A 12343-nucleotide genomic window follows, 5' to 3' on the forward strand; every position below is an offset into this window, starting at 1 on the left:
GGAAGCTCCGCAGCGATGAAAAACTATTAGCAGAGTCTGACTGTCTACTTATATTTTCTTATGCTGCTAGATGGGATGTGCAAATGTGCACTCCCCTCATAAATCAATCCTAAACTTCTCTTTTCCTCTGACAATATACATTGGAAACGTAGAGTGGAAATGGGTTATTAATCAGTGTATTCTTTCTACTCCTTCAGGTTCTTCTCTAGCCCAACTTGCTTATTAGAAAATATTATTGTGGGCAGCTCAATATCTGGCTATGTCAGAAGAGTGTACAAAAACACCTGTTCCAAATTAATTGGAGTAAATTGTTTAAATACACTAGAGACTTAGAGAGCTAATTATGGTAGGAAGCAGAAAAAGAGAGGGGGGAAAACTTAATTGAAATTCAGGGGTGCCAATATATACCATAAGATATGAACAAAAGAGGAGAGGGTAGAGTAGCCTAGCTATCACATCATATTACTTGGACAAAGAAATCAATTACATATTTAAAAATCAATAATCACTATATTTCTTACAGCCTATAATGCCAAATATTTTACTTTTCTAACCTGATTGTTTTGCTTTTAATTAAATTTGAACTTTTAGTCAAATTGGAATTTGTTTTTATTGAATATATTTTATTCATTTTAAAAGATAAACTCTATTTATTTTGCACATTAAGTAAATGCAAAAACAAGCAAATGGAGCCAGAAGCAATTGTTCATGTTCCACTGCCAAGACACTGCTAACAAATGCTAATATAGATTAAAAGAAATGTAAGAAACACATCAACCAATTTCAATGAATACTTTTTAAAAGGAGGACAAGAGGAAAGCAGGGAGGAGGTAGAAGAGATTTATAAGCCAATCAGGAAAATGTGGACACTTACTGTTTGTGTGAGGCTATTAAAGAATTTATTTTGATTTCTGAGTAGGATGATGATATTGTGGTTATATTCCAAAAACTAGAATCTGTGTCTTAGAATGAATGTATTGAATTTCACAGATAAACTGAAAGATGTTTGGAATTTGACTAAAAATCATCCTATAGCAGGGCATCTGGGTGACTCAGTTGGTTAAGTAGCTGACTCTTGATTTTGGCTCAGGTCATGATCTTGGGGTCCCAGAATCGAGCCCTGCATCAGGCTCCATGCCCAGTGGGGAGTCTGCTTGAGGATTCTCTCTCTCCCTCTCTCCCTCTCTCCCTCTGCGCCTTCCCCTTTTCATGCTCTCTCTCTCTTTCTGTCTCTCTAAAATAAATACATAAAATACAATAACAACCCAGTAGCAGAAAGAAATGGATATAGAAGAAACAAAATTAGTAATGAATTAATAATTGTAGAATCTTGGTAATAATATTCCTGAGTATCAGATTGCTTTCCAAAAGAATTCTCATAGTTTACACCACCATCGGCTCCATTCATTTCAGAAAGCACACCTTTACTGGTATGCAGTATTGTCATTTTTATATACCTTCCTGAAATATTGCTGTATTTAGTTTACCAACTCCCAGGCTCATCCATCATAGTCATCAACCATGCAAATGCCAGATCTGTAGTCTTAGTCTTGGATTGGGGGAGGTAGGAGATGGGTGACAAAAGGAGTAAATTTGCCAAATCTGTATTGTTGAAAAATAAACATCGGAATTTGATGGGCAGCTGCTACATCTCCATGAGGTTTGAGTCTAGGATTTAAAACTGTCACATGAAAGGCCTTCGATATATTTATAAAAATTGACATTTACATGATCTTACTATGTTTCAGTCTTGTACTTTGCAATTAGTGATTTACGAGGTGAGAAAGAGCAAATGATAACTGTGTCTTTTATTTTTCAGGACATCCTCTTTCTATATTCAACAATGTATAATCAAATTCCTCAGCACTTTCATATACTATTTGGCCTTATCTGATGTTGGCAAGCTAGTAAATTGCGTGATATGCTAAAAAAATAATTAAATTTCTTTGACAATAACTGCCCCATTTTATTAAATATCTTGTAATGGAAAAATATTGAAGAAAGAAACTTATATTCATAGTTATAAGAGGCATTTTATCGATATCTACAGAAGTATCACCAAGTCTGAAAAGTAATTTAGATTTCTTTCTATGTTAGGGAGTCTTTTTGTGAGAATGTGTGAAGTCTCATTAATATTTGTTAAAGAAACTAATTAACATATAGGTGAAGCAATTTGAAAGGTGAAATATTTTATCTCATGGCAAGAAAATACTTTTTAAAGTAATGTTACCTTTTATTCTGTGACACATACCACTCTGTGGTTACAAATTGGCAGGTGTTCTTTATTCCAAATTATTCCATCCATAATACTAAAGTAACTATAATGCAAGCATATTCAAAGATCATAAAGAGACTTAATTTTTATAAGAAGTATGATTGTCTTTATTAAAAGTGGAACCCTAGGGAATAGTTTTAAACATTAAACCCATTTAACATCAAAGGAAGAACTTTTCTACAAGACTGCCATTTATTTTCTCTAGATAGTAAAGAGTTACCTATCTGTATTGATTTGTCTGTAATCCCAACAAAGCATAGACAATAGTTCCTACCTGAGAGAAAAAAGAAGATAAATCCTGAATCAAAATAATGCTCCTTCACCAGCATCACCATGCAATGTTAATTAAATTATAACATTCTTAGAATATTATACCCACCCCATCATTGTACAGATTAGTAAAAAGATTCAAGGAGATGGAGTTCTAATGAGATACAGTTAGAGCAAAACCTAGAATTTAGAAGCCAAGATATTCCATATGATATTCTTTCCAAAATATTTGGCTGAAGTAAATCAATATCCCTTTTATGTTAGTTATAATGATTTTGGTTTAGAGTATGAACATATTTGTGTAGATATTATCAAAACATTATGCACAATTGAGCATGCTCATGATTCTTAAGTCTTATATACACATGAAATTTTGAATTTTTAAGTTGGAAGACACCTAACATCCTCATGCAACACAAATTGATGACATAATGTGTGAATAGTATTTTTCTAGGATCTGGGGATATAGCAGTGAACAGATAAGATCCCTGTCATTATGGAGCTTACTTTCTAGTGAGAAACAGATAACAAATAAATGCACATGTAAAGAAGAAAAGAAATTGATAAATATTATGTGGATATTAAAATGAACTGTGATACTGACTAGATGACTACTTTTTATTTGATGACCAGAGAAGACCTCACTCTGTGAGAGCTCATTTAAACTGAAGTCAGAATGATGATAAGATTCCAGGGGGGTGAAGATCCTGAGGAAAGAGACTTTGAGGCAGAAGAAATAGTAATTTCAAAAGACACTGTGGTTGAAGATTAGAGGATAAGAGGAGTGTTCTATGACATGAATTGGAGAAGTAGTAGAGATTATATGATACAGAACTGATAATCCAGGTTTAGAGTTTGAATTCCATTGTAAATAAAATGTAATTCCCCTGGAGTGCTCTAAGTAGGAAAATGATGTGATGTGTTTACATTAAAAAAAAAAAAATCACTTTGGCAACTAGTGTGATGAATGGTGGCATAGTGGCAACACTATGTGATGAATGAAATTTTCATGTGGTGAACGGGATGGAAAGAGTAGAAGCAAGTAGACTGTCAGGAGACTTTTGTGATGTCCAAGCAAGAGAAGACAATGATTTGACTTAGAACAGTGGTAAAGGTGACAAAGAAAAGTGGACAGACTGGAGGTAGGGTGGACACTATCTTCCAAAGGACTGAATGTGAGGGGTTAGTAAAACAGAAATCTAGGATTATTCCCAGAAGTTGGCTTGAGCAACTAAATGGGTGGGAAAAGAAGATTTGGTGCAAAATTGGGAATTTTGTCTTGGCCATATTTTTGAAATATGATTAGATATCCAAGTGAAAAGGATAAATCAACATTGATTATTGAAATTTGATGGGGAAAGTTATATATGTATTGTATTTATGGACATGGAAGTGGATAAAACCATGTAAGGAGAGTATGAATGTAGGAAGAAGATCAAGTAGGTGGGTTTTTGCTAAATCCACATCTAAAATAATACGTTCCTTTTTTTTTTATCAGAAAGAAAGAGAGAGATAGCAGAAGCAGGGGGGCGGCAGGCAGAGGGAGAAGCAGGCTCCCTGCTGAGCAAGGAGTCCAGGGTGGGAATTGATCCCAGGAATCATGACCTGAGCTGGAGGCAGACCCTTAACTGACTGAGCCACCCAGGCACTCCAATACAGTGTTTCAGTAAGGAAAAAATTATCAACTGAAACAAATATTGCTAAGGGGGAAATTAAGATGACAATAGGGAAATAATCATTAGATTTCGGAGACAGGAAGCTAAAGACACTTTTGATAATAAATTAATAGAGTGGTGAGGCTATTGGCCTAATGAGTAGGTTAAAGAGAAAATTCAGTGTGAATTAATGTTGACAGCAACAAGAGATGCCTCTTTCAAGAAATTTAGCTACAAACGTGTGTGTGTGTGTGTGTGTGCGTGCATGCTGCTATAACAAATTACCACAAACAGTAGTGTAAGAAACACAAATTTATTCTTTTATAGTGTTGTAGGTCAGAAATCCAACACAGCTTTTACTGGGGCTAAAATCAAGATGTGGATAGTGCTGTGTTCCTTTCTGGAGGTTCTAGATGAGAATCTGTTTCCTTGTCTTTTCCAGCTTCTAGAGGTTACCCCTTTCTTTGGTTCAGAGCCCCATGAGCAAATAACATTGATTCTCTTCATAACTAGCACCATTGACTCTCTCCAACCCTTTTTTATCATCTCATCTCTCTCTCTCTCTCTCTAATCCAGTCAGAGTTTTAAGGGTTTATATGATTAGACTGGGCCCATCTGAATAATCCAAAATAATCTCCCTATCTCAGTGTCCATACCTTTAATCACACCTGCAAATCTTTGTTTCAAAGATAACATATTTATAGGTTCCAGGGATTGGAGATGTACGTATTTGGGGAGGCCTTTATTCTCCCCACATCAGAAAGAAGACAATGAGAGTGAGTAGGGAGTTGGAGGGAGAAATTGGGTTAAGGAAGCTTATTTTATTTTATATTGGAAATATTAGAGTCAACTAGAATATATCTAGTATTCAATAGATAAAATGTAAACATATTTGAATATGTCTGAATACATAGTGTATAATATTCAAGATATCAGAGGTGCCTGGGTGGCTCAGTCAGTTAAGCATCTGCCTTCTGCTCAGGTCATGATCTCAGGGTCCTGGGATTGAGTCCTGCATCCTGTCAGTTGGGCTCCTTGCTCAGTCTGCTCAGTGGGGAGTCCGCTTCTGCCTCTCCGCCCTGCCCCTGCCATGCTCACATGTGTTCTCTCTCTCTGCTTCACATAAATAAATAAAATCTTTAAAAAGATATTCAAGATATCATGTTACTCTTACCCCTCCTCTTTTTCTTTACCTTCTCCCCCTTGACACAGATTTTTAAAATTTTAATAAGTTAAATTTTTATCAAAGTACTATTTACATCCTTCTAAAAATACATTTTTCTTAATTATTCAATAAAGCAATTAAAAGACTAGAAAACATACTTTACCTGCCTTACACCTCCTCATCCCACAGTAACATGAGGAGAAAAAAGTAGTAAAAGAAGACAAAGCTAATCACAGAGCACTATTTGGTTTACTAAGGAATAGTATTTTTATATGAATTGTAATGTATAGGATAAATGTTGATTTAATTAAAATCACAATTTATATTTTGAGAGAATAGCAAAAGCCAACAAATAATACCTAAAATATTCATTGCAACGTGGTTTGTACTGGTGAAAATTTTAAATGTTGTAAATGTCTATTAAAAGAAAAAAGAATGGGTAAACTTAATGAATATTATACAGCTGACACAATAGTAAAATAAAAATAGATAAATGTGGATAAAGGTAAAAACAATTTTAGGGAAAAAGTGTTGCAGAAGATATGATAACATCTTTTACATTTTAAAATATGCAAGATAATATAAAAATAGTTTCATGGGTAGAAGAAATATAATTCATAATAATTACTTCTTGGATGAGAAGGAGAGAAATGGGGTCATGGAAAGCTACCCAGAGGACTTAAATTTTATTTCAAATATTTAAGCTAGGTGATAGGTACACAGGTGTTCATTATATGCTTTTCTATGCCTTTACATGTCAGTAGTATTTAATGAAAGTAATTTTTGGATAAAATTAAGCAACAAGCAAACAAATTCTAAGACAAAACAGTGATGAGAATACTTATGCCGGAGAGGTTCAGGAGGGAAAATACAAGATACCATCTTAAAAAGACCTGCATAATGCCTAGCACATATTAGACATACAATAAATATTTTCCTTTTAAGGAATTCTTTAAATGCAAAGGAACATCAAGGGATGGTTATATGGATAGATCTACTATTAGAGATAGTGTGACTTCATAAAAGGAGCAAGCCAAGAGAAGGTGTTCCCTAAGCTGGCCATCTACTTGAGCCTCAATTATTATGACTTAAGTAATTCCCAGTTTGTGATGCCATCAGTCTTAAAACTGCTTAATATAGTTCCATTTTCTTTTCCCATAAGAAAGAGAGAATTTTTCCAATTTGAAAGCATGTTGGGTTGCTGCCCAAAAGCAGCTACAACATTTAAAGTAATTGAGTTTTCCTTTATTTTAGTATACTTTATCTTACAGTAGGCTCTCTGGAAGAAAAGAGGAAGACCTCTTAAGCAAAGAGGGTTAAAAGTCATAAAATTTGTTTTTTCAGAAATAATGTTTTATCACATTACTGTATCTTAGAATTTAGTCAAAAGTTATTCTCATATTCAGACTATTTTATCTCTTTAAGACAATCTGAAGTATTTATTTGTAGTACTATGACTCATCTCATTTATTGTGAAATATTTACTTTCTCCTAGCAGCAACTATCATATATTTTGTTGAATCTATTTTCAAATACCAAAACAGTGAGATAGTCAACTTTTTCAAATAATATCCCTATTGTGGCAAATATTTTTTTTAATTTTTTAATAAACACCTTAAGCTGTTTTCATCCATTTACTATGAAATAATCTAATATCATTATTCTAATTTTTTTCTTTATGTTTTATTATTGCTGTGTGATACGTTACAGCTGATGTTTTATGGTACATGGTTGTGGCAGATATTATTTTACAAAGACCTGTTTAATGCTATCACCTATCAGTCATGGACTTCTTACTCTGTGACCTTACCACTTCTCCATCTACGAAAAGAGCTGATGTTCTTTCATCTTGAGTCTAGGTGGAATGTTGTTATACCATTTACTGATAGAGTATAGTGGAAATGATGCTATGTGATTTCTGAGGCTAGGTCATGTAGACAATCTGCCTGTTTCTTTCTTATGGAACTTGCTTTTGGAATCTAGTCACTATAATACAAGAAAATCTAGGCCACATTGTGAAAGGAGGCTGATTCTGGGCAACAGCTATTATCAACTGTCAGATATGTAAGAAAGCTTTAAAGATGACTCCAGACCCAGTGGTTATCTGATGACAACTGCATGAGAGACCCCTAAAGGAGATCTGCCTAACTAAGCAGAGTCAGTTCCCAAAGCCATGGGAAACACTAATAATAAATAATTGTTGTCGTTATACTTCATTAACTTTGAGATACATTTTTATGCATCTGTTGTATCCAGATCAGAGGGATGCTACTATACTAAAACCTAAAATATGTGGCTTTACTTTTGGGAAAGGATCATGAGCAAAATCTGAAAGTCCTTGAGGCTGTTTAGTAGAAGCCTAATGAGCCCTGAGAAAAGTATCTTTGAAGGCCCAAAGGCAAGTCAGGAAAATGCAAGTGAATGATGGAGGGTAAAAGGCTTATATATTGGCAGAAAATTAAATAACAAACATTACCTGTGAAAATATAGAAAATAAACCTAATGTATTCTATGATTTAATAAAGGATATTTTCAAGTAAAATGTTGCATGACATGCTTAACTTCTTCTAGCTACTGTTAATAAAATGAGAGAGAGGAGAAAGAAAAAAAGCTTAAGAGGAATGATGTCACCAAGATGGAAACTTGGAGGCTGAGTTTCCCGCCTCCCATGAAGGCCCCAAATACACATGTACACACAGATCAATTCCCTCTGAGAGAAATACAGAAACTAATTGAGTGACTCCTACCTATCAGGTGACTGAGACAATATGGTTCAGTGCAATTACTATCAAAATTCCAATGACATTTTTCACAGAAATAGGAAAACAAAAAAACAAAAAACACAAAGACCTGAAAGCCAAAACAATCTTGAGAAAGAGCAAAGCTAAACACCTCACACTTCCTGACTTCAAACTATATTGCAAAGCTATAACAAAAGCAAATCAGTATGGTATTGGCATAAAAGCAGACAAATAGATCAATGGAACACAACTGAGAGCCCAGAAATAAATCCATGCATATGCATATGTAGCAAATTAATTTTTTACAAATATGCCAAAAATATAGAATGGAAAAAGGATTTTTTTTTCAATGAATGGTGTTGGAGAAACTGGATATCCATGTACAAAAGGATGGAAATAGACCCCTGTATTACACCATACACAAAAATCAACTCAAAATGGATTAAAGACTTGAATGTAAGATCTGAAACAGTAACATTTCTGGAAGAAGACCTAAGGAGTAATCTTTCTGACAATGTCAGGGAAATGCAAATCACAACCACAGATATTACTTCACATTTATTAGGATGACTAGCATCAAAAAGACAAAAGATAACAAGTGTTGGTGAGGATGCAAAAAGGGAACCCTTATTCAGCATTGGTGGGGATATGAACTGGTATAGTCACTACCAAAAACTCTATGGAGATTCCTTAAGAAATTAAAGCCTCTTGGGGCGCCTGGGTGGCTCAGTTGTTAAGCGTCTGCCTTTGGCTCAGGTCATTATCCCAGGGTCCTGGGATCCAGGCCCACATCAGGTTACCTGCTCAGCGGGAAGCCTGCTTCTCCCTCTCCTCATTCCCTCCCCCCCGCCCCCCGCTTGTGTTCCCTCTCTCGCTCTCTGTCAAATAAATAAATAAAAATCTTCTAAAAAAATAAAAAAAGAAATTAAAACCTCTTTGTACAGAACCTGGTTTTCATGAGATCATGGACTTTTAACTTGCAGCAATGAGATTAAATTTGGATATGCATGAGAGAGGATAAATGTATTTTTCATGTTGCAGGAATGTGAACTCTTGTGGTCAGAAGAAGGATTGTGGCAGATTTTATTTTCCAAAGAGGTTGTAACAGTATCTCCAGGCTACATGCAGTACTTAAAATGTGACTTTGCCATTGGAACACTAGTGCATCAACTAGCTGAACCTTCAATTTTATTATAGTATAAAATACTACTTTCTAATTTAAGGAAAACATCCTGAATATCTATCTGCAGACTTTGGTTCTACTCCTGATCTTGCATCTCTGGCCTTAAATATTTTTACCTCTCCAGACCTAAATTTCTTCAAATGTGAAATGAAGGACTTGAATTTGGTCAGGGACATTTAAACAAGGGCTTCTTGACTTGCAGCAAATTCCATTGCCATCACCACAGGAGTTGAGCTCTAGGGCTTGCACCTCATTTCAATCAGAGCATCTCTCATTTTATCTGTTTTACACTTTGGACTCCTGCATAAATTTTCATTTGAAAAAAGAATTACACAGCTTAAAAAAATAAAACTTGAAGCTGCTGTCTTTGCTGATCCATATTGCCTTTTTTAACTGTAAAATTCTATCATTCTTTTGTTTTGTCAAATAAATCATCTAATCCAATGACTTCAAAATTATGCTTTCTCCTACTAACCTATTAAGGAAGGTTAAAGAAGTCAGTCAGTTGCCTGAAAAGGAGTAGTTGAAGGAGTCATTTGGGATAATTTGGTTTATTCAAAGTTATTCTCTAAATTTACTAAAGACAAATGTAAAAAAAATCCAAGGAAGGAAGGAAGGAAGAAAGGAAGGAAGGAAAAAGGAAGGAAGGAATTAATTGAAATAATTTCTAAGAAATGAGGATTGTCTTGTAATATTTTAAAAGGTATTGTTTCTATCAAATTTTACTGGATTTATTTTATCTTAATTGGTCTTAGATTGTATAATTCTTAAAGGCCTCTTCCTGGTTCAGCAGAATGGATAAACTTCCATTAGATTGACTACTGAAATAATGCCAAATGATGATATGTGTTTTGTGAGGGTTTAAGAAGATTTGTTGTCATGATGAAAAAGTGTGGGATGTCAGTGACCCAGGGAGAACTCGGACAAATGATCTGAAAAGCAATAAGCCACAATGTATATTTTACTTAGAATAAGTCTGTGGCAAACCCTCATTCTTAATTATTTTAGCTGTTATGTTAGCTACTGGTCATCCATGTATTAAAATCAATAAAATAAATCTTTCAAAGCAAAATGCAATTTTGTAGCCTCTTCTGCCATTTGCATTCTTTAGCCAGTTTGTAGTACCCTTATTTCCTTGCTTTCAGGAATAATAAGCAATAATAGTAGCTGAGTGTTGTAATTCAAGATGTATGTTTTTTGAATACAGTCTTTGTTTTGTCTTGTTTTTTGCTGTTCTATCATTAGTGCCAAAGACACTACATTTCTGACACATAATACATGCTTAATAAATATTTGTTGAATAAATAATAATAAACGATAACATTTATTTAGCCCCAAATGTGTGCCGGGTAATATCCTAATTGATACACACAGACACACACACAACCTCATGTTACCAACAACCATGTTAGGTAGGTAGTATTACCATCCTCATTTAATTGAATTTAACTTTTCTTTTTACCAAGTCACACAGCTAGAAAACAAAAGAGCCATTTTTTTTTTTTAGCCAAAACACTCTGTTCTAGAGTGCTGTATCATTATGCTATCTTGCCTCTGTAAGTGGAACAAAGCCTTTTTGTCATAAAAACGTATCCTGCTAAGAAATTGATTGTAATTTGGTTCATAAAGAGAGAAGAATACTAAATATAAGATAAATAAGCATCAGGGTATGGGGTGAAGGAAAATATTGACCCCCAGACCACCAGATTTTCAATATATACAGTGTTCAGTATCATCAAAGCAAAAAAATAGTAAACACCATGCAGAAACTCAATAGTATAAGAGGGACACATATAAACCTATGGGTAGAATAACTCCTAAGGGAACTGTAGAGCAGATGACATTTGCCTTTTTTCCTCCAATCATCCACTGGTTCTCAGGTATTTTTCAAGGCTTTTTCACCTGAGAGAAGACAGCAATTTCTCCCAAGTATTCAGATCCTAAGACAACGACAAAATCCACCTTCAATATTTAGCCAATTAGATTAAATAATTATTTCATATGACCTTGAACAATTCAATTTAAAAAATAAATAAGGTTAAACAAGCTAAGGACAGGGAGCTCAGGAAACTGTGACTTGTGGAAGTATTTCCAACAGCATCACACTGTCACTGGGGGCATGTATACATCAGGTCCTTTTAAATACCCCTCACGTCACATCTTGCTGGCACTTATCGATTTCTCCCGATTTTCAAAGAAGGCCTTCCTCTATGGTTCACAAGAAGTCAATGATCAGTCATATTGATTTTTTTGTTGTTGTTAAGAACATCATATTCTATGCAGTTCAGTCTAATTTATTCTAACTTTCTGTTTACAGAAAGAACCAAGGATTTATTAAGGGTCTTCAAATACCATGTTCTATCCACATCATAACTAAAATATGACTTCTCTAAAATGAGATTTGGCCACTCAATGCCCTCTCCAAATATCGCCACAGATAGTGGCTATTTAAAAATAAAAATTGAAATTCTTTACTTGTATTGTTAGTGGATCCTTAGAAAAGAGAAGAAAAGCAGTGTCTAATCTCTGTATATCTATTGCTGCACAGCATTCAGAGGCCCCAAGTGAAGTAAAAGTAATTTATAGACTAAATAAAACCTCAATAAAAAGTGGAGGTGAGAAAATAAAATATTATATTTAAGCCTAGTCTAAAATATAGGATGTTATTAAAGAAATGCCATTAATAGCAGACAAGATAATATTTTCTCTCTCTGCAATAAATAGGCTTATAGTTAGTTAAATTCCTTTACTTCTTATAGAATAGGCCATTTGGCCTCATCTGAATGGAATCTGTAATGTTCCACTTTTATTCCCAGTTCTTAGTTATTTACCTCACAAAGAATGTTATTTAATACAGAGCTTGATTTCTTCATGTCCTTCTGAAAGCAGAACAATTCAGGGTAATAGTTCCAAATTAAATTATAACATATTGCCCTGCAATAGACATTTTCATTAGAGAATCTCAAATCCATCACCAATAATAATTAAGTAGAAATATCAAATATACTCTGAGAGGATTTGGTGGGTATTTCTGACTGCTGCACTACAGTTAGA

Source organism: Zalophus californianus, chromosome 8 (assembly GCF_009762305.2).
Source record: "Zalophus californianus isolate mZalCal1 chromosome 8, mZalCal1.pri.v2, whole genome shotgun sequence".
Lineage (NCBI taxonomy): Eukaryota > Metazoa > Chordata > Mammalia > Carnivora > Otariidae > Zalophus > Zalophus californianus.